Genomic DNA, 26,164 nt, shown 5'->3' with positions numbered 1-26,164 from the left:
CCGACGCAGCGCCACTCCAGCACGCCGCCGCACGTGCAGCGCCGCAGGAACACTTTGAGGTTACACTAAATTTCCGCCACAGTGCCGCCCAAGTGTGGTTCGAAGAGGGACTTGCCGCCTGCCGCACCTGCTGTCTGTGCGCCAGGGACAAGGGGAGTATCTATGCCTTCCCCCAAATCCCCTCAGAGGGTAGCCACAATCCCCCTTCAAACCCAAAATAAATCCCCTCTAATCTCACTCCCCTCCTCCCTCCAGCTCCCTCGCGTTCCCCTCGGCGCAGGTCGGTGTCGATTGCAATTTAGCAACCCAGTGAGCAAAGCTGAGGCTCATCCCATTTTCTCTCAAGTACGGAGGCGCCCAACCCTCCGCCAAAGTTGCCGCGTACCACTTTCCGTCACGCGCGCCGCTAAGCCCTCTCTCCCCTTCTCCTCCTCTCCCATCCGCCCTCCCTCCCACCCTCCCTCGCCTCCCAGCTCTACCTTTTCCTTTAAATTCCTCATTTTTTCCCTCACGGCTCAGCCTTCCCGAAATAAAATCTGAAGTGGGGAAAAAATTACTCTCGGTGTCCCAGAGGATAAAAAAAGAGCATCGCATTGGAGGTTTTAATACTGCGGAGAAGGGATTGAGGGAAAAAATGGGAAAAACAAAAGAAGATCAGTCTTTCCCCGATAGCGGCAGCGGCGTCATCAGTCCCTCCATCCCTCCCTTGTCCCTCCTCTCCCCCTCTTTCCCTCCCTCCCTCCCTCTCTCCCTCCCGTGATCTGCATTTCAGAGGAGATTTTGTGCTTTATTTTGATCAGGTTATTTCCGTGATCGGTGGTCTGTGGCAGGTTTCCCTTCCCCTGGGGCTGGCTGGGGCTTTCCTCCCTCCTCCCTTTTCCCTCACAGCGTCCTCTCTCTCTCTCTCTCTCTCTCTCTCTCTCTCTCTCTCTCTCTCTCTCTCTCTCTCTCTCCTTTAACCTCCACCGGTTTCCTTCTCCTCCTCCTCCTCCTCCTCCCCTCCCCCTCCTCCTGCTCTCTTTGGTCTATCCTTATTTTCCATTCACTCCATGCTAAAACTTCTTCTTTCTTTAACTTTCCTCCTTCTATTTCCCTCCATTCTCTTTCTCTCTTTCTCTCTGCTAAAACCTTCTTTCCCTCTCCTACCTTCCCCTCTCCTTTTCCCTCCATAGTAAAGTTATCCCTCCTCCTCCTTCTCCTCCTCATTCTCTTCTCTTTCCCTTTACCTTGTAACTTTTCCTTTTCTTTTTCTCCCCCATATCTCGTGTCTTTCGTGGTCACCTGAGGCCTTGTTGTTGTTGTTGTTGTTGTTGTCTATTCTTGTTTGGCTTATTCCTATGTTTTTGTATGTTACTTCTGTTATTACTACTACTACTACTACTACTACTACTACTACTACTACTACTACTACTACTACTACTACTACTACGACTACTGCAATAGTTACGACAAATATTACAAAAGATACAACAATAATTCCCGTTTTCTCTTTCTCTTCTTCCTCCTCCTGCTACTACTCTTACTCCTCTTCCTTCTCTTCCTCTTCCTATTATTACCATCCTTCCACCACCACCACCACCACCACCACCAACACCACCACCAACAACAACAAAGGCGACGCGTGTAGAAACAAACAAGGAAATCTTACGAAGGTCTTCCCGTGAGTGTGTCTGCCCCGCGTCTCCCTCCCTGCCATACAAAGCTAGTCTGATCCTGCTTTGTGGGTTTGTTTTAATCAAGCCGGTACTAGGAGAGTCAAAGGAAGGCGTGGGGAGGCGTGGGGAGGCGTGGGGAGGCAGAAGAAGGCGTAGGGAGACGTGGAGAGGCATAGAGAAGGCGTGGAGAAGCGTAGTGAGGCATAAGAAAACCTACAGAAGGTGTTGAGAGGTGTGGAGAAGGCGTGGGGAAGGTGTGGGAGGCAAAGAGAGGCGTATTGAGGGATAGGGAGGCTTGGAAAGGCGTGGGAAAGACATAGAGAAGACGTGGAGAAGATGTGGGAAGGCGTGGGGAGACGTAGGGAGGCAAAAGGAGGCGTACGAAGGCTTGGAGAAGATGTGGGGAGGCATGTGGAAAGCGCAGGGAGGCATAGGGAAGTTCTTGTGAGGCATGGAAGACGTAAGGAGGCGAAATGAGGCGTGGGAAGAAGTAGGAAGCAAAAGAAAGCGTAGGGAAGGCATGGAAAAGGCGTGGAGAAGGTGTGGAGAAGGTGTGGGAGTCAAATGGAGGCGTAGTGAGTCATGGAAAGACGTACGCCCGTAGGGGAAGCATGGGGGAAAGCATAAGAAGGCATGGGAAGGCGTGGGGAAGGCGTGGAGAGCCGTGGGAATGATATAGAATGCATACGAGAGGAATAAGTATGTGTGTGTGTGTGTGTGTGTGTGTGTGTGTGTGTGTGTGTGTGTGTGTGTGAGGGATACGAAAAGGACGAGATTATAAAAGTGAGTGAGAGTAAGTGTTGAAAAGTGATAGACGGAGTGACGGATTGAGTGGTTATGGTTAAGCTTTATTTTTCTGTTATTTATTTATTTATTTATTTATTTTCGTGCGGGGTTTTGTAATCAGACTCCCTTTTTCTGCCCTTTTTTTTCTGTCTATTTTTTCATGCTGTGCTTTGAGGTATTTGGTGTTTCAGGTACTTTTGATGTCGGATATCTTTTTATTTTACTCTCTCTCTCTCTCTCTCTCTCTCTCTACTGACATACAGAAAAACAAAAGAAATAGATAACTAACTGACAAGAAAACCGTACAATGTTGATTAAGGATGAAGAAATAAAGAGAAAAGAAGGAACCTGATGAATAAAACTGAACCAATGTGTTAGAGAGAGAGAGAGAGAGAGAGAGAGAGAGAGAGAGAGAGAGAGAGAGAGAGAGAGAGAGAGGAAAAAAATGAATCGAGTGAACGAGAGAAAGAAAAGAGGAGAGACAGAGAAAAAGAAAGAAAGAGAGAGAGAGAGAGAGAGAGAGAGAGAGAGAGAGAGAGAGAGAGAGAGAGAGAGAGAGAGAGAGAGAGAGAGAAAGAAAAAAAAAACACATATATAGTCTGCGCTTTTCATTGACGGGAACTGCGCACTGAAGGGATTTGCGCGTTTTCTATTACGGCCGAGAAATTGCCGACGATTGTTCAGCCCTGACGCTGGAAAATTAGTTTTCATAGAGATTTTCCTGGATGATCCGCGGCGCCTTTCACCAAAAATGTGGACCAGAAATAGGTAAGCGATAGGATGTCTCGTGTCTTCTATTTTTTTTTCTCTCTTTTTTTTCTCTTATTTTCCTCATTTTTCCGTTCAGAATGTCGAAAAAAAATGGTACCTTTTTATTTATCTATTTTTTATCTTTTAAGGTTTGGATTTCCGTTCGAGTATTGTTGGGAAGGGAAAGGAAGGGAAATAAAGGACAGGAAGAAAGGAAGGAAAGGAAGGAAGGAAGGAAAGGAGAGACATAAGAAGAAAGAAAGGAAAAAGTAGAATAAAATATAAGACAAAGGGAAGGAAAGGAAGGAAGGAAGGAAAGGAAAAGCATAGGAAGAAAAAAATGAACGAAAATGGAGAACAAGAAGTAAGACAAGAGTATAGAAAGGAAGGAAAGTGGAGGAATGGATAGGAAAAGGGAGGGAACAGAATAGAAGGAAAAACAGAGATAAAGCGATTAGATTAACTTTAGTGATGGATGGATAAGGAGAGAAAGGACACAGAATGACAAAAAATGTTAAGCCAATGGAAGATAAAGAACTTGAAGGGAAAGAAGGACAAAGATGAAAAGGAAATATAGATGAGAAGCGAAGCAAAAATGGAGGAAAAGAAAATGAAGGAAAAAAAAGGAAAAAATGACGAAAGGATAGGGAAAGGAAGAAGAAAAGAAAAAAATATAATGGAAAAAGAGAAAGATTTTGTGGATAGTGATGAAGGAAAAGAAAAGAAAGAAAAAGATGTGAAGGTAAGAAGGAAAAAGAAGGAAGGAAGGAAGATGATATTAGTGTTAAAAATGGAAAAAAAAATAATAAGGGTTGGAAAAGATAAGGGAAGGAAACAAGAAATGAAAGAGGAAGGAGAAAGATAAAGGGGAAACTGAAGTGTAAAGAAAAAAGATAAAATGAAAAAACAAGAAGAGAATAGTGAATAAAGGAGACACGAAGGAAGGGGTAAAAAAGGGAAACAGAATGAGGAAAGGAAGAAAAATATATCGTAATGATGATGATGATGATGATGATGATGATGGTGATGATGGTGATGATGGTGATAATAGACTTTCCCATCTCTTATCCATCTTCACACATCGTCGTTATACCATTTACTTGTTTATCTATCTACTGTCTACTCTCTCTCTCTCTCTCTCTCTCTCTCTCTCTCTCTCTCTCAAGTAGCAACGAGCACACACAAGTATAATTAAGGAACATTAAGGCACAGTTACTTTGGGAAAAAAAAAAAAAGAAAGAAAAAAGAAAAAAAGTTACGCACATAAATGCAAGGTTGGCCAATTAAGTGCACGCCAAAAAGTGAGAAGAATGAAGGAAAATACGAATGTGAATAAGAATGACGGTAAAAATTATATGCAGGGAGAAAGAAAAGAAAAAAAAACAGGAATAAGCTAATGGTAAGAGCAAGAAGACGAAGAAGACGAAGAAATAGAAGAAAATGATGATGATGAGGACGATAATGATGATGATGAGGAATAGAACGCACGAATGAACGATTTGTACAATGAAGGAAGGAAGAAAAGAAGCAACGAAAAAGAAAGAAAAGGGGAAAAAACTAGAGGAGAAGAAAGGAGAATAAAAACAAGTAGTGAAGAAGACGAAGAAAGATGACAATGATGATAATATGAATGATAAAGATGAGAATAAGAAATGACACTATTCTCAAGATAACATGAAATTATAAATTAACCACCACCAACACCAAAAACAACAACACCAATACTAGAGACAGGTACAAATAGCATAACCTTGAGAGAGCAGTACCGTGAGTGAGACGAGACGCAAGAGAACCACAGGCAACCGTCCCCCTGGCAAGACGTCCCCATACGGTGCTCTATTGCTATCATCGCTTACTACAGTCCAGCTCACTACTTACCGACCGTCCTTCCCTCGGGACGTGAGAATGATACAACATCTTCTCTATCTTCCCTTCTTTCTCCTTCTGTGTTCTTTTTTTCCCTCAACGCGCGGCACGAATTAGCCAGATAAACGGCGGAAGCGGCCATACTTTAGCAGGCGGATGATAAACGCAATTTTGTGTGATTGTTGGTTGCATAAACTGCTTCCGGCGAGACATGACACGAGGATAGAGAAAGAGGAGGAGGAGGAGGAGGAGGAGGAAGAGGAGGAGGAGGAGGAGAGGTATGACTGTGATGTGAAGTAAAATGCTGAGGTGAAGAAAGGTGATATGACAAATGGAGGAGTAAACGAAAAAGATGATGAAGAAGAAGAAGAAGAAGAAGAAGAAGAAGAAGAAGAAGAAGAAGAAGAAGAAGAAGAAGAAGAAGAAGAAGTCAAAAGAAAAAAAAGCAGAAAAGAAGAAGTAAGAAGAAAGAAGAGGAGGCACAGAAAGAGGAGAAGAAGGAGGATGAAGAAGGAAAGAAGGGAGAGATGGAGTAGGAGTAGGAGGAGGAATAGAAGAAGGAAACGAAAAAGAATAAAGAAACAAGAAAAAAGAAGAAGGAGAAGGAGCAGGACAAGAAAACAAGAAAAGAAAAAAAGATGATAAAAAATAAGAATAAAAAAAAACAAGAAAAATAGAAACAACTGCAACATAAAGAAAAACACTAAAAAGCTAAAGAAAACTGTCAGTACTAAAGAAAAAATAAAGAAAAGAAAAAAAAAGGAAAAGAAGAGGAAAAGAAAACTAGTCACGATATAAGATTGCTAAGAGAGAGAGAGAGAGAGAGAGAGAGAGAGAGAGAGAGAGAGAGAGAGAGAGAGAGAGAGTGAGAACAGAGTAGGTACTAATTATCCACTACTAGTACATCTGTCCCTCACCTTTACCTGAGCACCTGAGCACGTAATATCCGCAATGCAGTACAGTGCTTACCTTCTACTACCTTTCCTCCTCCTCCTCCTCCTCCTCCTCCTCCTCCTCCTCCTCCTCCTCCTCGGTAACACACATTCCCTGCCCCTGACTCACTTCCTCTATCAGCGTAATAAACTGTCAGAATTAGTGGTTCGGTAAGCTTGACTTCTCACAGGTAAAAGCAGGTAAGTCTTGCAAGCTTCCTCCTCTTCTTCCTCTTCTTTTGCTCCTTTTCTTCCTCTTCCTCTCCCTATTTTTTCTTCTCTTATTCTTCTTTTGTTTTGTGTTTCCTTCTAACGCCTTAGCTTGTTTTGTTTTCCTCCTCCAAAGCTTCCTCCTTTTCTTCCTCTCCTATTCCTCCTTTTCTTCCTCTTCCGCTCCCTATTTTTTCTTCTCCTATTCTTCTTTTGTCTTGTGTTTCCTTCTAACGCCTTAGCTTGTTTTGTTTTCCTCCTCCAAAGCTTCCTCCTCTTCTTCCTCTCCATTCCTCCTTTTCTTCCTCTTCCTCGTCTTATTTTTCTTCTCTTGTTCTTTTGTGCCTTTTTTTTTCTCCTCCAAAGCTTCCTCCTCCTCTTCTTCCTTTCCTTTTGTTCCTTTTCTTCCTCTTCCTCTTCTTATTTTCTTCTTTTCTTCTTCTTTTTGTCTTGTGTTTTCTGTTGCCTTAGCGTCTTTTTTTTTCCTCCAACAATTTCTTCCTCTTCTTACTTTCCATTTGCTTCTTTTTTCTTCCTCTTCCTCTTCTCTTGCTTTTCTATTGTTTTCTTTCTCTTCCTTTGTTTTCTTGCTGCTGCCTTTCAATTTCTTTTCTTCTCCTTCGTTTTCACTTTTTGCATTGTGTTTTCCTTTTCTTCATCTTTCTCGTCCTATTTTTCTCCTCTTACTCTTCTATTGTCCTCTCCCTCTTCATTTGTTTTCCTGCTACCGCCTTTATCTTCTTTTTCTCTTCCTCCTTCGTTTCTATTCTTCGCAATGTATTTTTCCATTTTCTTCATATTCTTCTGCTGTTTCTCTTCTTTTCCATAGTGATCAATGTCTCTTTCTCTTCTTATTCGTCTCCTTCTTCTTCTTTGTATTATTTTCAGCTCATTTTCATCTTCCCTCTTCTTATCTTTCTTCCGTTATTGCTTCTCTTCATTTTCCTATTTGTCTTTTGCTCTTGCTTCTCTTCCGCCTGTTCTTCGCTTGCCCCTCTTCTACCTCTTTCCATTTTCTGCTTCCCTGCTTCTTCATACTCCCTTCTTCTTCTTTCCCCTTCCTTCCTCTTCTGTCCACGTCATCGAAGAAAATTGGTTTGTATTCTGCTTTTTGCGTGTGTTTACTCGAAGAGAGAGAGAGAGAGAGAGAGAGAGAGAGAGAGAGAGAGAGAGAGAGAGAGAGAGAGAATGTTTGTGAAGAGTGGATGTTTAGAATACGGATTTATTTATCATATAGTAGGTGGAGGCAGGTGGAGTGACTGTAGGTGGAGGGAGTGCTGTGATTTTTACCAGGGTGGAATGTGGATGTATAAATTTACTCGTTATTCATTCCCTACTGTTTTTTATTAGGAAAAATAGAAAGGTCACGTTTTCATTTTGGAGTGACAGGGATGGAAAGAAAATGGTAAAAATAAGCAGTATGGAGGAACAACGCACGTGGATCAGACAGAGAGGGGAGACTGAGGTAGTTTGGTAATGCTACTGCGTGCAGAGATAAAAAGTACTCTAAGTGGATTCTGGTGAGAGATCAAGAAGGCAGAAGGAAGAAGGGCCAAAGTAAACGTATACTGTTCCTATGACGGGAGATAGACAGGTATTGGGTGTAAGAAGAGCAGAAGACTACAGGTAATGTGTAAACGAGTGATCCAACGTGGCAATCCTTATCGAGACCTCAAAGAACAGGCTAAGTTGAAGTACTATACAACAATTTTCAAAAGTTTATGAACATGTATTTATCTCCTGTTTTCGTGGTAAATGATGCCCTAAATATGTAGGAGTTCTTAAGAGGTTTCAAGAGAACAGTTGATTTTGAATACGACGAAATAAATACGACAATTTCCAAATGTCTACAAACATGGATTCATCTCCAGTGTTCGTGTTTTCTCTCAATGCTAAATGAATCCCTAAATATCTATGAGTACTCAGACATTTAGAGGTTTCAAGAGAACAGTTGAATTTGAAGCACTATACAGCAATTTCCAAAGGTTATGAACATACATTTATCTCCTGTTTTCGTGTTTTCTCTCAACTCTAAATGATGCCCTATATATGTATCTTTTCTCAAACATTTGGTGATTTCAAGAGGACAGTTTAACGTGAAATACTATACAACAATTTCAAAAGGTCTATTAACACGTATTTATTCCCTATTTTCGTGTTTTCTCTCACTGTTAAACACTCTGATGCCTTAAACATCTACCAGTTATCAGACATTTAAGGTTTCAAGAGAAGGTTTGCTAAATTTAACGATACTGATGTCATACGGAGCTGCCTTGCACGTATCAATCACTGTTTTGGTGTTTTGGTGTTGTTTTCTCTTCCAGTGTCCTGCATGAAAAGTGTTACCAGATCAGAGGACTTACCATGGAGGAAAGATAATAAAGGCTACAAGTAACGGTGATGTGTTCATGTACGTGTAACTGTGACTGCACATCAAGGTAACTCCCACGCGTGCGCGCGCACACACACACACACACACACACACACACACACACACACACACACACACACACACAGAGAGAGAGAGAGAGAGAGAGAGAGAGAGAGAGAGAGAGAGAGAGAACTAAATAGACAGAGAGAGAAAATTAGTGGGAAGGAAAAAAAAATCGTGTGAAGGAAATAATTTAAAGAATAACAATGGTTTTTCTTTTTTTTCTTCCTGACCTTGTTTTTATTTTGCTTTGTTACTGTTTTTGTTTTCAGCTTATTTTTTCTCTCCTTTCATTACATTTATCTTTCTCTATTTTCTTTTAACACACACACACACACACACACACACACACACACACACACTCTCTCTCTCTCTCTCTCTCTCTCTCTCTCTCTCTCTCTCTCTCTCTCTCTCTCTCTCTCTCTCTCTCTCTCTCTCTCTCTCTCTCTCTCTCTCTCTCTCTCTCTCTCTCTCTCTCTCTCTCTCTCTCTCTTTTCAGACACCTCGTTTCATCCAGCTACAAATTTTCTCCTTTCCTTCTTCTCTTTTCCCTTTCATAACTTTTCCATTCCAGTCTTCCCTTTACTCGCCCCACGTCTCAAAATTAAGCTTTTTCTCTGCACTTCCCCCCCTCCTGAAATTCATAACCAACACCTCTTTCTCCTCTCTCATCTGCTGCTCTTACCCCTCTTCCTCCTCCTCCTCCTCCTCCTCCTCCTCTTCCTCTTCCTCTTCTTCACGCACACTCTTTCTCTTTCCTCCTACCTTCTTTCCCGGCTCTTCCCTTTCCTCTTTTTAGTCTGGCCGCATCCTTCTCCTCTCCCCTTTTTATGTACCCACTTTCTTTTCTGCCTCCCTCTCCCCGGACACTCCATCTTCTCTCTTACTTTCCAAGCATCCTTCTACCTTTTTTTTCCTTCGTCTTTCCTCGCATCTCTCTCTCTCTCTCTCTCTCTCTCTCTCTCTCTCTCTCTCTCTCTCTGGTATTCGCTTTCCTACCTTCGTTTCATCTCTAGAATCTGTCCTGCATCTGTTTTTCTTTCTGCCTCTCCTTCTTCTGCGTCTCTTTCAGTAACATTAGGCTCACTACGTCGTCCCTTCATACAAACGTCATCACCTGAAGCTCCTCCCTTCACCCCTTCATCCCTTCACCCTGGCTACGCTTCTTGCATCACCACACATGCTTCTCCACATTCTCCAAGCACCTCCTACCCACTGCACACTCTCCTGCAACATGTCACGACTACGGAGCTACTTTACGTCCATTAAGATGCCACAAAAACTACTCCTGCTGGTGCTCCTTCCCCACCCCCACCACTACCACCGCCACTACCTGCATCGCCACTACCAACATTACTACTATCTCCAGCGCCACGTCGTCTTGTAAGCTCACGTCTACTCGTACCTCCTAACCAGCTCTTCAGCACCTCCTCCTCCTCCTTCAGTGGATAAACGTGACTTTCCCTCGTTCCTGGCACCCTATCACGTCATTACAAAGGGGGAGGTTGGAGTCTTTCATTAAATATTTGATGGACGCGAGGGTTTTAGCCGCCGAAAAGTGTACTGTGAAGTGAAAGAAGGAAGGAAGGAAAGAAACAAGGAAGGAAAGAAGGGAAGAAGCAGAGAGAGAGAGAGAGAGAGAGAGAGAGAGAGAGAGAGAGAGAGAGAGAGAGAGAGAGAGAGAACTGGGTCACCACAAACAGGGCGGGTGGAGTGTGAGGGAGGCGGCGGCCAGATTACGGGTTGCAAGGTGGATAATTGCAGGTTAGGAAGGCTGGCCAGGCCCCGCTCTCGCTACTGTTCGAATGAGGCAGGTGTGAGGGGGAGAAAGTTGTGGTGGTGGTGGCGGTGGTGATGGTGGTGGTAGTGGTGGTGGCGGTGGTGGTGGTGGCAGTGGTAGTGATGGTGGTGGTGGTAATATTGTAAGTGCTGTTGATTCTGCTCTATTACTGTTACTACTACTACTACTACTACTACTACCACTACCACTACTACTACTACTACTACTACTACTACTACTACTGCTACTACCACAATTACTGCTTCTACTACTACTGCTACTGTTACTCATCACCACGATCACCACCACTACCACCACCCCCACCACTACAATCACCACCATCACTAACATTCATTCACCCACAACAGCAATTACCACCATCTCGGAGGCACCACCATCAGCGCTACCTCCACCACCACTATCAGCCTCACCATCACCACCGCACCATCATCTCAACCCTGTGTGTTTAGTATGATGGTAGTGGTGGTAGTAGTGGTGGTGCTGGTAGTGGCTGTTTGGTGGTGGTGGTGGTGGTGGTAGTGGTGGTGTATTTTTGCCAATACTGTAAATCTAAAGTGTGTGTGTGTGTGTGTGTGTGTGTGTGTGTGTGTGTGTGTGTGTGTTGTTTCTATCTGGCGTACATGAGACAGAAAATTATGTACACGAAGAAACATGACCGAACTTTCCCTTCATAACGATAATAATAATGATGATAATAATGGTAGAAATAATAACAATGAAAATGAAAATAACTAATAATAATGATAACCAACACTATCATGATCATTACTTATTTTTTATTATTATTATTATTATTATTATTATTATTATCATTATCATTATTATTGTTGTTGTTGCTGTTGTTGTTGTTGTTGTTGTTGCTGTTGTAGTTGTTGTTGTTGTTGTTATCATCACTAACAACGGAATGGCTACATGAGTAATATAATAACTGGCAAGAAAAATTGTATATAGTAAAAAGTGTATAGTAAAAAGAAATCTCGTTGGAAAATCCAGAGTCTGGGATTGAAAGAAAGAAAAAAACTTTAAAAACTCAGAGAGAGAGAGAGAGAGAGAGAGAGAGAGAGAGAGAGAGAGAGAGAGAGAGAGAGAGAGAGAGAGAGAGAGAAATATAATAAAAAAACAGACGTCTCTTCATACATGCTCACACACATACATACACACCTACATACATGCAACGCACATATATACACATACATAATATAAATAGGCTGTAATGGAAGCTTGGCGGAGGCTCTAACATTATCATCAGGTCTCAGAAACACACACACACACACACACACACACACACACACACACACATGAAGCCTGAAGGAGGGAGAGGGAGAGGGAGTGTGGCTGGCGGGGCTGGCGGGGCTGGCGTGGCTGGGGGGGGGGAGTGCTGGGTTCCTCTCGTTCTCTCTCCACAATCTTCGTTATTTATGATGAAAGATTCGCAGGTCCAGCGCCGTCTCAGGAGGAGGAGATGAAAGGGTGGCCAGCCTAATTGTGACGCCACACTGTAACCTCCTCCTCATCCTCCTTTCCTCTCCTCCTCCTCCTCCTCCTCCTCCTCCTCGTCTTCCTCCTACTACGAAGTCTTCTCTCCTTCCTTCACTTCTCTCCTCTTCCTTCTCTTCTGTCTTCCCATTGAGGTGTAGTCTCTCTCTCTCTCTCTCTCTCTCTCTCTCTCTCTCTCTCTCTCTCTCTCTCTCTCTCTCTCTCTCTCTCTCTCTCTCTCTCTCTCTCTCTCTCTCTCTCTCTCGTGTTTTTTTCTTCGGTACTGTTTCTTTTCACATGTATTTTTTCCTCCCTGATATTTTTCTTCTTTATTTAATTCGATCATCTCTATCTCCAGTTTTTCTTGTTCTTTGTGCTTCTCGTCTTTATTTCATCGTCTTCTTTTTCGTAACAATTGGCGACCGTGACAGGACCATTATAACCCATGTTTTCTTCTTGTGTTTCTGTGGTGTTGTGACTCTGATGTGTTTTTTTCTGTTTACTCTCTTGCTTCCTTCTCAGTTACGTGTTCTTGCTGGTTTTCCTCCTCCTACTTATCTTCTTCTTCCTCTTCCTCTCTTGCTTCATCATCATCCTCATTCTCTTTTTCTTTCTTCTTCCCAGTTTTCTTGCTTCCTTCTCAGTTACGTGTTCTTGCTGGTTTTCCTCCTCCTCATCATCATCATCATCTTCTTCTTCTTCTTCTTCTCCATTAAAATCCATGATGAAGAAGTATTGCTTGGAGCATCAAGGAGACTGGGATGAAAGTATTTCTTTCCTTCTCTTCGCTTTAAGAGAATCTCCTCAAGATTCTTTAGGTTACTCCCCTTTTGAATTACTCTATGGTAGACAGATCAGGGGGCCTCTCAAAATATTAAAGGATCAATGGTTTACTCAAAATACTCCTTCAAGCCCCAGTGTGTCTGACTACATCAGTAACCTTAAGAATAAAATCAGTGAAGTCAGATCTTTTGCTAAATCAAACTTCCTCAAATCTCAAACTAAAATGCAACAGAATTCTCTTCCCAAATCTGTCATGAGAAGTTTCAAACCAGGAGACAAGGTTTTACTTTTCTCCCCACTCCAGGCAATGCTCTTCACAGTAAGTTCATGGGACCTTATGTTGTGGCTCAAAAACTAAGTCCATTAAATTATGTGGTCCACACTCCTGACCGTCGTAAGGATTCCCAACTTGTTCATATTAATCTAATGAAACCTTACCACTCCAGAGAACCAGAGGACGACTTGTCTCGCGCTGTACCTGTATGTCTGATAGGAAGGAGTCTGGTCCTGTGCCCCCGAGGAAGAGTCCGACATCGAATTCCTCTTCTCGTCACCTAAAGGACGCCCCTCAAACAGCCAAATCATGTCCAACCTGGATGAGGTGTTTCTTTCCTTAACACCTTCACAACAGTCTGATCTTAAAAAGTTATTGCTAGACTTTTCTACACATTGACCTTCCTGATAGAGGACCTTATAGATAGTATAGGAGTAGCCAAATTTGTAACCACTATAGACTTGCTTAAAGGTTACTACCAGATTCCCCTCTCGGACGAGGCCCAAATAATATCCGCCTTCATCACTCCTTCGGACTATACCAATACCAGTGATGCCCTTTGGATTGTCTAATGCTCCTGCCACCTTCCAGAGGGCTATAAATTACATAACTCAGGACTTGGAGGGAACATCCGCGTATCTGGACGACCTGGTGGTGACTTTCTCAGTTACGTGTTCTTGCTGGTTTTCCTCCTCCTACTTATCTTCTTCTTCCTCTTCCTCTCTTGCTTCATCATCATCCTCATCATCATCATCATCATCTTCTTCTTCTTCTTCTTCTCCTCTCACGCCTTCGTTAATACCCTTCCTTCCCTTCATTGCCTTAACATTGCCTCATTAACTACGACACAAAATAATAAATGAATAATAATATCAAGTAATTCTGGTGGGAGGAAAAATAAAAGATAAAACAAGGCATGAAAATAATTTATACAAGAAAATATGGCAGAAAATGATAATGTTTACTTATTATCTATCTATGTATCTACCTGCCTCCCTCTATGGATCTGTTTCTCTTCATATACTTCTATCTGTTTTGTCCGTTTGATTATCTTTTCATCAGTCTACCTATGCTCTCTCTCTCTCTCTCTCTCTCTCTCTCTCTCTTCATCTATTTATTTGTCTATCTTTATTTTTATGAGTGTATCTGGCTTCTTATTCTTCCGTTTTCTGTTGGAGTGGAAGGTTCTTTTATTCTTGGAGGACTAAAGAAAAATAATAAAAAGCTACACGCGTAACTAAAATTCTTATATCTAGCCTAGAGAGAGAGAGAGAGAGAGAGAGAGAGAGAGAGAGAGAGAGAGAGAGAGAGAGAGATAGATAGATAGAGAGAGAGAGAGAGAGAGAGAGAGAGAGAGAGAGAGAGAGAGAGAGAGAGAGAGAGAGAGAGAGAGAGAGAGAGAGAGAGTCGTGATGTTCTGCGGTGTTGAGTTTCTCCTTCCATATTGTTATTATAAGTATTATTAGAGGTATCATATATGTTTTTTGTTCTTATATATTTTTTTCTCTCTCTCTCTCTCTCTCTCTCTCTCTCTCTTCAATTTTTCGTTTTTTTCTATCAATTTTTGCTGACGTCACATTCAATTCCACGGTTCAATTAGACTTGGGTTTAATAACAAATGTAATACTCTTTTTTTAACTAATTATAGGATCCATAAAAATTTCCAACCATCCTTGCACTTTTTTTTCTTATCTCATATCGATATATATGTAGTTTCTCCACCCTCACTTCCCTCCGCCCCCCTCAAAAAAAAAAAAAAAAAAAAAAATTGGAACGATATCACTTCAGGTTAAATTTTTGCTACAGATGAGGTAATGATGGTGACGGTGGTGATGAAGGTAATGTTTCTAACGGTAGTGATGATGGTGGAGGTAATGGTGGTGATGGCGAGGGTAATGGTGGTGGTAGCAGTGAATAGTTCCGCGAGTAAAATTGTTAATTGTTACGGTAGCTAAGATGTGCTGGGCTTAATTGAAGGATGGTGAGAGAGAGAGAGAGAGAGAGAGAGAGAGAGAGAGAGAGAGAGAGAGAGAGAGAGAGAGCTAGTCATTATAAATCCAGAGTACTAATAAATTTGAAACACACACACACACACACACACACACACACACACACACACACACATACACACACGTAATCTGACTTTAACTTCCTTCCCTTCTCATCAAGTAATCATTACAATAAATTTTCCTTTTTCTTTCTATTCCTTGTCTCCATAACTTTCTCTTTTCTCATTTTCACCTTTGTTCCCTCTTGCCCATCATATTTATTTATTACTTAAAACTCATCTTCCCCATCTTTCTAAACTGCGAACAAGGACATTTCTCTCTCTCTCTCTCTCTCTCTCTCTCTCTCTCTCTCTCTCTCTCTGGAACGTAAGGAGATACATTTAATTTCTTTCTTAGATATAAGCAAATTCAAACTCATTGTAGAATACCCACGTGTGTGTGTGTGTGTGTGTGTGTGTGTGTGTGTGTGTGTGTGTGTGTGTACGAGGGCAGCGTGAGAGTGAGTCTAGCATAATTGGAAAAACGAGATAAACCGAGTGAGAGAAGAGAAAGTTTTTCGGAAAGGCCAAAAGCGTGTGTGTCAGAAGAAGAAGAAGAAGAAGAAGAAGAAGAAGAAGAAGAAGAAGAAGAAGAAGAAGAAGAAGAAGAAGAAAATTAAAGGAGCATGGGAAAGGTGGAGGAGGAGGGTGGAGGAGGAGGATGGAGGAGGCGGATAAGGAGGAGGAGGAGGAGAAATAAAAGAAGGGTTTGTGTAGGTTATTACCTCTCATGGTCCTCAAACGACAGTCACACCCGAGGAAGCGGATCACGACGAACCGAGGATTAATTCGCAGGTGTAATGATGAAGGTGCGGACACAATATAACTAATGCACGCCTTCCCTTCTAAGCCGCCCCCTCCTCCTCCTCCTCCTCGATCAGTGACGGTCCGAACGCGGTGGCAGGAGAGAAGACACAGGCGGGTTGTTGGTTGGTTCTGGCGCTGTCGGTCATGATGCGTGGGGCAGGAATGTCACTTGGTCTTGGTTCGCTGCGCCGCCGGTCACCGCAAGTCAGCCTGCTAGCGGGACGAGACCAAGGGCGTGTGTTGGCTGACTGCGAGGTGTGTGTATGTGTACGTGTGTATGTTAAGGAGGTTATGGGTGAAAGAGAGAGAGTTTTAAAGCCGCTTTTTCGAGGTTATGAAGTGCGATGCTGTGATCGTGACGCAAGGATAAGGTGTGTGCTAATGGTGACGGCTGAGGAAGTGAGTTCATAAAGGCTATAATGGTGATGGCTGTGAGGGTGTGAAGGGTTAAAGGGGTGACGGTGGATGGGCTGGGCTGCCGGGCTTCCTCCATGGGGGTCTGTGGCTCTAAGGGCGAGGAAAGGGGCGGGGGAGGTAATGGGATATGTGTGGTGTCAAGAGGAGATGCGAGGAGGCTTGTGGTGTGGTGAGGAGAGGGATGGTGGTGTTGTGTGTGTAGGGTCAGTGTAGCAGCAGCAGCAACAGTAGTAGTAGTAGTAGTAGTAGTAGTAGTAGTAGTAGTAGTAGTAGTAGTAGTAGTAGTAGTAGTAGTAGTAGTAGTAGTAGTAGTAGTAGTAGTAGTAGTAGTAGTAGTAGCAATAGTAGTAGTAGTAGTAGTAGTAGTAGTAGTAGTAGTAGTAGTAGTAGTAGTAGTGGTGGTGGTGGTGGTTGGTAGTCGTCTTGTTTAGCTTATAGGTAAAGGAAGGAAGAAAAGGAGGACTAAATGGCTTAAGGAAACACACAAGCAAGACAAGACAGAAGCAAGCCAGAAAAAAAGCTAAAAAGGAAATACTAATAAAAAAGAAAGAAACAGGAAACTAACTCCTCTTTTCTCTCGTCTCCTGTAGGATGGAGAAGGAGGAGGAGGAGGAGGAGGAAGCCCTTTGACATTCACGTATACATCCTGACGGTGGAAGACGTAGCGAGAGGAAAGGCAAGGGAGGTGAACATAGAGGCAACACCACCGCCACCACCACCACCAAAGAACCTAGACTCTTGGAGGAAAATCGAAGGCAGGAGGTGGCAGAGGAAGAAGAGGAGGAGAAGGAGAAAGAAGAGGAGGAGGAAGAGGAGGAAGAGGTGCAGTGGCAGACGAAATCCCACCAAGAGAAAAATGTCTTCGTATTCTGACCACAAACAGTGAGTAATAAGAGGGACGAGGGCCGCGGGGCATCCTGGGGAATGTATATACACCTGTCGGGGCGGGCGTGGACACCTGGATGTGGAGGAGGAGGAGGGGAAGAAGAGGAAGAAGGAGGGAGGAGGAGGGGAAGAACCAGTGTTGCATCTAGCTAGTCTTCACCCACGCCGTCGCTCTCACAACCAGTTTCTCCAGGGTATTATATCAGCGATTTGCACGGCCCGCGTTTAGACAGTCTACAAATACTATACGTGAGGAAATAATACTAATGATGCCTCATGACTCTGAAGGAATGGTATTTGTTGTCGCTTGTATTACCGGGAATTTTTAAAAGTGAATGCAACGGGTAGAAAAGTTATTATATCTCTCTCTCTCTCTCTCTCTCTCTCTCTCTCTCTCTCTCTCTCTCTCTCTCTCTCTCTTCTCTCTCTCATTTAGTGCAGTGTACAGTATATACGTTACACACACACACACACACACACACACACACACACACAATGCTAGAGGGGACACCGTGGCGGGAGTTGTGGTGTGTGAGAGCGGCAGTAGGGAAGTAGGGGCGTGATGATGGGATGTGGGGGTGCCAGGAAGGAGAGAGGCGAGGGAGGGACGGGCGGATCGAGTCTTCACGGGTGTTTACATGTGGCGTGACGCGGGGCACAATGACCAACGATTAGATCATCAGGTGAGCCGCGCCGCCGTAAAAAATGACCCCACACATTCCGGGGCTATCGTTACATTCTCCTGCTGGGAGGTAGAGCGGGGGGAGATGATGATGATGATGGAGGAGAAGGAGGAGGAGCCGGAGGAGTAGTAGGGAGGAGAAGAGTGGATGACTGCTCTCTCCCTGCTTCACTGGCAAAACATGACGATATCTGTCCATCTACTGGCTCCTTCTCTTCCTTCCCATCCTCCCGCTACCCGCTCCCTCCCTCCACCCTTTCCCTCTCCCTCCATGGTGGCTCTTATCGGCGCCGTGATCGGGTATCGGTGGCCTGGGAGACGTGTTCGGCGCGCCGGGAACACCTGGGTGTCAGCGGGCCGGGGACAAGCCATCCCTCTGAGCGCGTGGGACCTGCTGTCACCTCCTCCCTCACTCCGACACCCGCACGGGAAGGCTGTGTGTGGGGTGATTACCGCACAAACTGATCGTGTGTCTGACGGCCCGGGGAGAGGACTGGGGAGAGGGGCAGGAAGCGGAGGGATGGAGCGTGGAGGAATGGGGAGGGACGGGGAGACAGGCAGGCGAGCGCTGATAAGAGGAAGGGTATCAAGGCGGCAACCACACCAGGCGGTTCTCAATATTTCGCTTCTTCCTTCGCGTCTCTCTCTCTCTCTCTCTCTCTCTCTCTCTCTCTCTCTCTCTCTCTCTCTCTCTCTCTCTCGTCTGCGCGTCCCTTGCTGAGATTCCTCGCTCTTGTCTGCTTCGTTTATTTATTTTTTTTACTTACTACTTTCGCGTGCTTTGCTTCTTATTTGGTTTATGAACGTTCTTTTTTTCATTGCTCAGGGTTAGTTTGTTGGTCGTACACTTCTGCTGGGCTTGTGTTTGGTGTTTGTTGTGTTCGGTGGTTGGTTTAGTTAGTTGGTCAGTTGGTCTGTTACTTCATCAATCATTCAGTCAGTTTCAGTTCTTTTTCTTTATTTGTGGCTGCCTATCACACACTTGCTCAAGATTAGAAGATTTTGCTCAAGCTGCAGCTACTACTACTACTACTACTACTACTACTACTACTACTACTACTACTACTACTACTACTACTACTACTACCACTACTGCAACTACTACTACTACTACTACTACTACTACTACTACTACTACTACTACTGCTACTACACACACAGATACACACACGCACGAAAAACAAACAAGCACACAAAAGTACCTTAAAAAAACATAAAAACACACTTAAAGTATATCCGAAATGTTCTCTCTCTCTCTCTCTCTCTCTCTCTCTCTCTCTCTCTCTCTCTCTCTCTCTCTCTCTCCCCACGGTCAGTCGAACACACACCTGAGTAAGGAACTAATACTTTACGCTCTTTACTTGCACGCTGCTGGCCAGGTGTGTGTGTGTGGAAAGGTGAGTGGCGCTCAATACTCACCTGTGTGTGTGTGTGTGTGTGTGTGTGTGTGTGTGTGTGTGTGTGTGTGTGTGTGTTCATTCAAGTGAGTAGGGTAAGTGTGATTTGGACACAGAATGAGGAAATAGAGAACGGGGAAAAGGAGGAGGATTAGGAGGAGGAGGAGAAGGAAGAGGGGGAAGATGAAAAAAAGGAGAAGGAGGAGGAGGAGGAGAAAGACAAGGAAAAGATAAGAAAAAGAAGAAGAAGAGGAAGAAGAACACGGACAAGGAATAATTGAATAAGTAAAGAAGAAGAAGAAAAGAAAAAAAACTAAAGAAAGACAAGAAAAATGAAGAAAATATAAAAATAAAACGAAAGAAATACAACAGGAATCAATAAAAAAACAGAGAGAGAGAGAGAGAGAGAGAGAGAGAGAGAGAGAGAGAGAGAGGGACAGGGAGGAGGCTGAGTGAAGTAACACCATAATCTTGAAGGACTGTGAACATGAGTAATAAAATATGTACTCAGGAATGTAGCGAAGGTAAATGGGTCCACATTTTTACTCCGGGAAGGACAAGGTAGAAAAGGGAGGAAGGGAGGAATGGAGGAAGAAAGAAAGGGTGAGTGTGAGGGAGCGAGTGAAGAGGGAGAGGAAAGGCAGGGAGGGGAGAGTAAACACGCAAGTGGGTCGTTTATTCACAAATGACAGACTAATAGTTTATCATGGACAAGAATTATTGGAAACAAGAGCTTGTGTGATCTGGTCAGTGTGTGTGTGTGTGTGTGTGTGTGTGTGTGTATGAAGGGTCTGATGACACACACACACACACACACACACACACACACACACACACACACACACACACACACACACACACATTTCTTCCTTGCTGAAAAAAAAAATGCAGAAAAAAGTCAAAGAACTCATTAATTATCGCTACGAGTCTTGAACGCGTCCATTTCATGTTTCATGAGGAGGAGGGGAGGAGGAGGAGGAGGAGGAGAAGAAGGTGGAGGAAGAAGAGGAAGAGGAAGAGGAGGAGGAGGAGGAGGAGAAGAAGAAGGAGAAAAAAGAGGAGGACCAAAAAGCATTATGACATTTTCCTATTCTCTTGCGTGTGTGTGTGTGTGTGTGTGTGTGTGTGTGTGTGTGTGTGTCCCTTGTGTGTGTAAACACTTCCTTAGTAAACACATACACACACACACACACACACACACACACACACACACACACACACACACACACACACACACACACACACACACACACACACACACATGCAATCAAACGCAGACACAACATGAAGAACAAGCACGAAAAACACACAAAAAGAAAACACACACACACACACACACACACACACACACACACACACACACACACACACACACACACACACACACACACACACACACACACACACACACACACACACACATGGGCGCGCGCGCGGGAGGTCGGTGAGTAGGGCGATAAAACACTTGGGTTCCCACACCTAGTCTACGTAACACCTGCATTTTCTAATTAGTGTCATTATAACAGCGGGGAACCACCATACCTGAGGATACGTTAGTTGATGTACTGTGAGAGAGAAAAGGAGGGAGGGAGGGAGGTAAGGAGAGATGGGAGGGAAGAAATGAGACAGGTATGGAGAGAAAGTAAAGAGGTACGTAGGAAGAAAAGGGAATAAAGGATAGGAAAAGTAATTAAGGAAGAATGGGAGAAATGAGGGAAAAAGATGAAGATAAAATAAGAAAGGGGAAAAGAAAAGGAAACTGTTATATTGAGAATAAAGAAGAGAAAGTGAGAAAGAAGGGACAGAGAGATAAAATAGCGGTGAGATAAAGAAGTGGAGAAGGAGGGAGAATTTGAGGAAATAAGGGAGCAGAAAAGAATTATTCACAATGGAATAAAAGGAAAAAAAAAAAATACGATACAAAAATAAAGTAAAAGAGAAAATTCAATGATGAGAAGATTAAAAGATAAAAAATAGCTTCATAAAATTATGTTGAAAAAACCTTGATGTGGTGAAAGGTTACCTGCTTTGGGAATATCATCTACCATATTCACCTTACCTTGCATTACTCCTGGAAACTTGCTTGCCTTCATGTATTAATACTATGACGCCCTGTAGAATATATAAGTCAGGGTGAAAAAACAAAAAACAAAAACGAGAACAAATGAGGGTAAACGTAGAAATAATGAACGGCATAGAATTTAGAAGATCATGTCATAATCATTAAACATTCAGAAATATTAAAAGCATTCCGAAATAAAAGGATAAGGACATAATTTGTATCCTTGATTTATGTGTCACCAACTAGAGCCATGTTGTCTGTCACATAAAGGTTACTCGTGTACCATTACTGTTCCAGGAAGTGAAGTCTCAAAAGTCTGCATTCTAAAACGTTTCAGTGTCGTGTCGTATCTCAACTAGCCACTTTCAACAGGTTTTCGTGGAAGTCATAAGGGTTTTTAGTGGAGTTTACATGATTTTAGTGATATAATTTAATTCTTTTGTTTTATTTAGGCAGCCACGTGTAGCGGTCACTTCTGAGACAAGCTGGGGGTGGTTGCAAGAATACTTTGATCAACGTTTATACTCTAACAAGACAATGGTACCTCGTTACGTCTTATCAGTTTAACAGTTCTTGTCTCCTTGTCATTGCTGCTGTATACCTTCTCCAGTCTTCTTCCGTTTTCTTTCTTACTTCCTTTTCACTTCCTCCTTCATCGCTTATATCTTCATACATCTCCTTATATCTTCATCTACAATAAAGTCTATCCTTACATCCCTCATCTTCATCCCTCTTCATCATTTCCTTTTCTTTCTTGCATCTGTTTTCTTTATCTTTTCATCCCTTATCGTTTCTTTATCCTACCTTATCTCCTTTTATTTCTCGTTTTTTATGCCTTGTACTTCTATTCTCCTTGATTTCTTTACCCTTTTCTTTCACCATCTTATCTATACTCTCCCTTCTCTCCTTTACATTTCTCCATCTCTTGTTTGTTTTTCTTATTCTCCCTTTCACCTTAAACTACCATACGCTTCTTCTTCCTTCTTTCTTTCCTTAGTCTCATTTATATCTTCTTTCTTACGCTTCTTCCATCTTCCCTCTCTCACCTTCGTCTCATTTATCTCTCTTTTTCCTTATCTCCATCGCCCTTAATGCCAGTTTTCCTCCCTCACTAACACGTTCCCTCCACCTTCCTATCTTCAATTCTCTTCCCTTCTCCTCCTTCTCCTCCTCCTCTTTCTCCTCCTTCTCCTCCTCTTTTTCCTCCTCCTCCTCCTCCTCCTCCTCCTCTTCCTCTTTTACCTCTCTGTCTTCCCTTAACTCCAAAACCATCTATTCCCCTTACTTCCTCTCTCTCTCTCTCTCTCTCTCTCTCTCTCTCTCTCTCTCTCTCTCTCTCTCTCTCTCTCTCTCTCTCTTCTCTTTGCCTGTTCGTCTTCGGAAACAAATGGCGTGTGAAAAAGAAGAGAATTTTAAGTCGTATTTCATGTTTCCTCAGCTGAAGATGCATTACGGTTCCCTCTCCTCCTCCTCCTCCTCCTCCTCCTCCTCCTCCTCCTCCTCCTCCTCCTCCTCCTCCTCCTCCTCCTCGTCCTCCTCTCCCTCCTATTTTTTTCCGCCTTCCTCCACCTATTATTTGCACACTAACACCTTTGCATTCCTTCTCTTTTATCTTCCTTCCCCATTAAAACCATTCTTCTTCTTCTCCTCTTACTTCTTTTCTTCTTTTTCCTAATTTTTTTCTTCCTTCCCATCTCCTTATTTTCTATTTCCCTCCTAACTATTCACCTTCTTTCTTTCTTACTGATCCTTTTCTTCTTTATCTTTCTTTCTCTTGTTTTTCTTTCTCTTAGTCCATTTTTTATCACAATTATCTCCATTTTCCGCGTCTTCACTGGAAAATAGAACAACGAAACCCATCTTTCTATAATTTCTGAAGGAGACAGAAGAAAGTTTGTGTTATTTAGTGTTGTGCCTCATAAAATATAAAGAAACACTCACAAACACTCAATTGATTGGTCTATTCATTCAACACAACTAAGTCACCATCTTCACAAGCAGCTAAACTTAATTCTACTGTCTTTGTTTACATTTTACACCTCATATCTAGGTAAAACTTTCACGGAGTTAGATATTTAGTATTGTTTTCAGTTCTTCACATCCTTTCTAGCTTTTACATCTATACAGAGACCCTATCCGTCCAGGCATGAGGCATTACTTCCATCTGTGAGACTCTTTCCTTTTTTTTCAATTATTTACGGGAATTTATGGGCTAAAGGGGATATTTTTTGGGGCACCTCCTATCTCAAAGCCCACCCGCTAGGAAACCGTTGCCCCGAGTGAGGAAACCCAACCTACACTCTTCTTTAACTCTGAAGAATTTCATCCTTTATTAATAACTCTGAGATATCTTTTTGTATAGTCACATCTATTCTTTAACCCCTTCGGTGCTATGACGCGTTTTCGTATTCATTTTGTTTACTACTTGCAATTCTGTATAGCTTCAGAAACTTATATGTGGGAAGAAATTAGTGAAGACTCTGACCATTAATCTTCTGACCTCCATAGACCCTTTCTAATGTAAATAATATAGTTTAATCGTACCCAAAACTCGTGTTAAAAATGTGTCCCAGTATTGAAGGGGTTAAGTTGGGTAGAAATTGCAAGACCTATTATTTTCAATCCTCTTCGTTCTTGCAGATGTTTAGAAGAGTCTCATTCTTTGTTTCTGGTACTTATAATTGTTTCGTATCGCAGTGAAAGGATTTAGACATTCATCTATTTATGTTTATTTATCTATACATGTATTTCCAAATGTTTGTGTACCTCCCGTTTTCATTCGATTGTTTTAAGTACACTCAATACGTTTTCTGTTTACGTTTCTTTCCTTGTTTATGCATTTAAGGGGAAGTTTTATTATGTGAATTGTTACTACTGTTGTACTATTTCTCAGCACTAATCATTATCTTTCCTTCTTCTCACTCTTCTTTATTCATTCATTCATTCATCTCTCTCTCTCTCTCTCTCTCTCTCTCTCTCTCTCTCTCTCTCTCTCTCTCTCTCTCTCTCTCCATTTCTTCCTCCTTCATCGAAATATCTTGACTGAATGTGCACGATTTTCGCCATAAATTTTGCTTCATTCTTATCTCCTTTTCCTTTTCTCCTCCTCCTCCTCCTCCTCCTCCTCCTCCTCCTCGTTTTCTTCTTCTTCTTCTTCCTCCTCCTTCTCCTCCTCCTCCTCGTTTTCTTCTTCTTCCTCCTCCTCCTCCTCCTCCTCCTTCTCCTCCTCGTTATTTGGGTACATGTGTTATATTTCTTATGTTCTCCCTGTGCTCCTTTTTTCCTTCCACCTTTTTCTTCCTCTTCTTCTCTTCCTCCTTCTCCAGTCATCTTCTTCCCCTTGCTGCTTCCTCTCATTATCATCTTACTCGATCCAGTCTTCTTCGTGTTTATTGTAGTATACATTCTTGTTTTCTTCCATTTTCTTATTCTTTTTCTACTTCTTTTTCTTATTCATCCTTTATTCACCTTCTTCCTTTTCTTTTCTTTTTTGCCTGATGTCATTAAACACACTTATTCTGCTTTCTGTAATATTATAAACTTAGATTTTCTTTTATTTCTATATTTTTTTTTCTTGTTATTCTTTTTCTTTTAATTTTCTTTTCATCTTAAAGTTTCTTGCGTTTAAAAAATTACCCCCTTTTTTCTTTAAATTTCTTTTTATTCACCTTCTTCCGTTCTTTCCTTTATGTTGTTCTTTGTTTTCTTTATCTTTCACTAATTCACATTCCTTTTTCTTTCTATTCTTCCTCCTTTCTAATTTACTCTCGTGCAATTCTTGTTTTTCTTCACCTCTTTTACAATTACAAATTTTTCCCTCCTATTTACCTAAACCTTTCCTTTTCCTAAATTTTCTTACTCTTCTCTTTTATTATCCTATGGCACCTTTCCTTTTCTTTTTCCTCCATTATTCCTTTTTTTCCTAATATCCCTTTCTGGTCCTCTCGTTAAATGCATCTACTTTTCCCTTTCCTTCTGCTTCACCTTCCTCCTTTTTCTCCTCCTTTTAATCATTATTTGCATCCATTTTTTCCTTTACATGCTTTACTGCTCCTCCTCTTCCTACTTCTGCAGCGCCTCCTTCTTCTTCCCTCCCTGTTGACATAATTCCCTGCTTCCTGACTCGTGTCTAAGCTTAATACTAACGGCAGACCAACGCACGGTAGTCAGTTAGTCAGTGGGGAAGATCGTTAGAAAGTTGACTGGGTTGAGAAGTGGCGGTGGTAGTGGTGGAGTACGTGGTGGTGGTGGTGGTGGTGGTGGAATGGTGAGGAATGTAGCCTGGAATGAGTGGAATGAGAGTAACAGGTATTTCCACTCTGCTTACCTCTGGAATTGACCCGAGAGGACACACACACACACACACACACACACACACACACACACACACACACACACACATGGAGGGAGACACCGCTTCGCTACCCGAGGAAAATTAACACTGATTGTTATACGCATTACCTTCACGTAAACTGTATTTTTTTCCTCAATACGCTGCTTGAGGAGAGACTTAGAGGAAGGGCAGGAAGAGGAGGAGGAGGAGGAGGAGGAGGAGGAGGAGGAGGAGGAGGAGGAAGAGAAGGAGGAGGAAGAGGAAGAGGAGGAGGAGGAAAAAGAGAAGTAAGAGAGACAGGTATTTTCCTTCATTACCTTCGATATATGTAGTAAATTTGCCTCCTCCACCTCCTCCTCCTCTTCCTCCTCCTCCTCCTCCTCCTTCTTCTTCTCCTCCTCCTCCTCCTCCTCCTTTTCCTACTCCTTCTTCTTCTACTCCTTCTTCCCCTTCTACGTGACCTAATTAGATAGTCGTCAGAAGGGAAGGAGGAAGGAAGGAGAGAAGAGGAGGAGGAGGAGGAGAGATAATGTGTGAGAGAGAGAGAGAGAGAGAGAGAGAGAGAGAGAG

At 42.7% G+C, this 26,164-nt stretch overlaps 1 protein-coding gene across 3 annotated transcripts in view; it reads right to left on the bottom strand.

The window, feature by feature from the left end:
- Nucleotides 1–26,164, bottom strand: part of LOC123503098 (LIM/homeobox protein Lhx1-like) — a 138,166-nt gene that overhangs the window by 31,391 nt on the left and 80,611 nt on the right. The gene's annotated exons all lie outside the window — the stretch shown is intronic.

This window comes from Portunus trituberculatus, chromosome 13 (genome assembly GCF_017591435.1).
Source record: "Portunus trituberculatus isolate SZX2019 chromosome 13, ASM1759143v1, whole genome shotgun sequence".
NCBI lineage: Eukaryota > Metazoa > Arthropoda > Malacostraca > Decapoda > Portunidae > Portunus > Portunus trituberculatus.
Note: the sequence above shows the minus strand (reverse complement) of the source record. Positions and strands in the feature narration are given on the sequence as shown.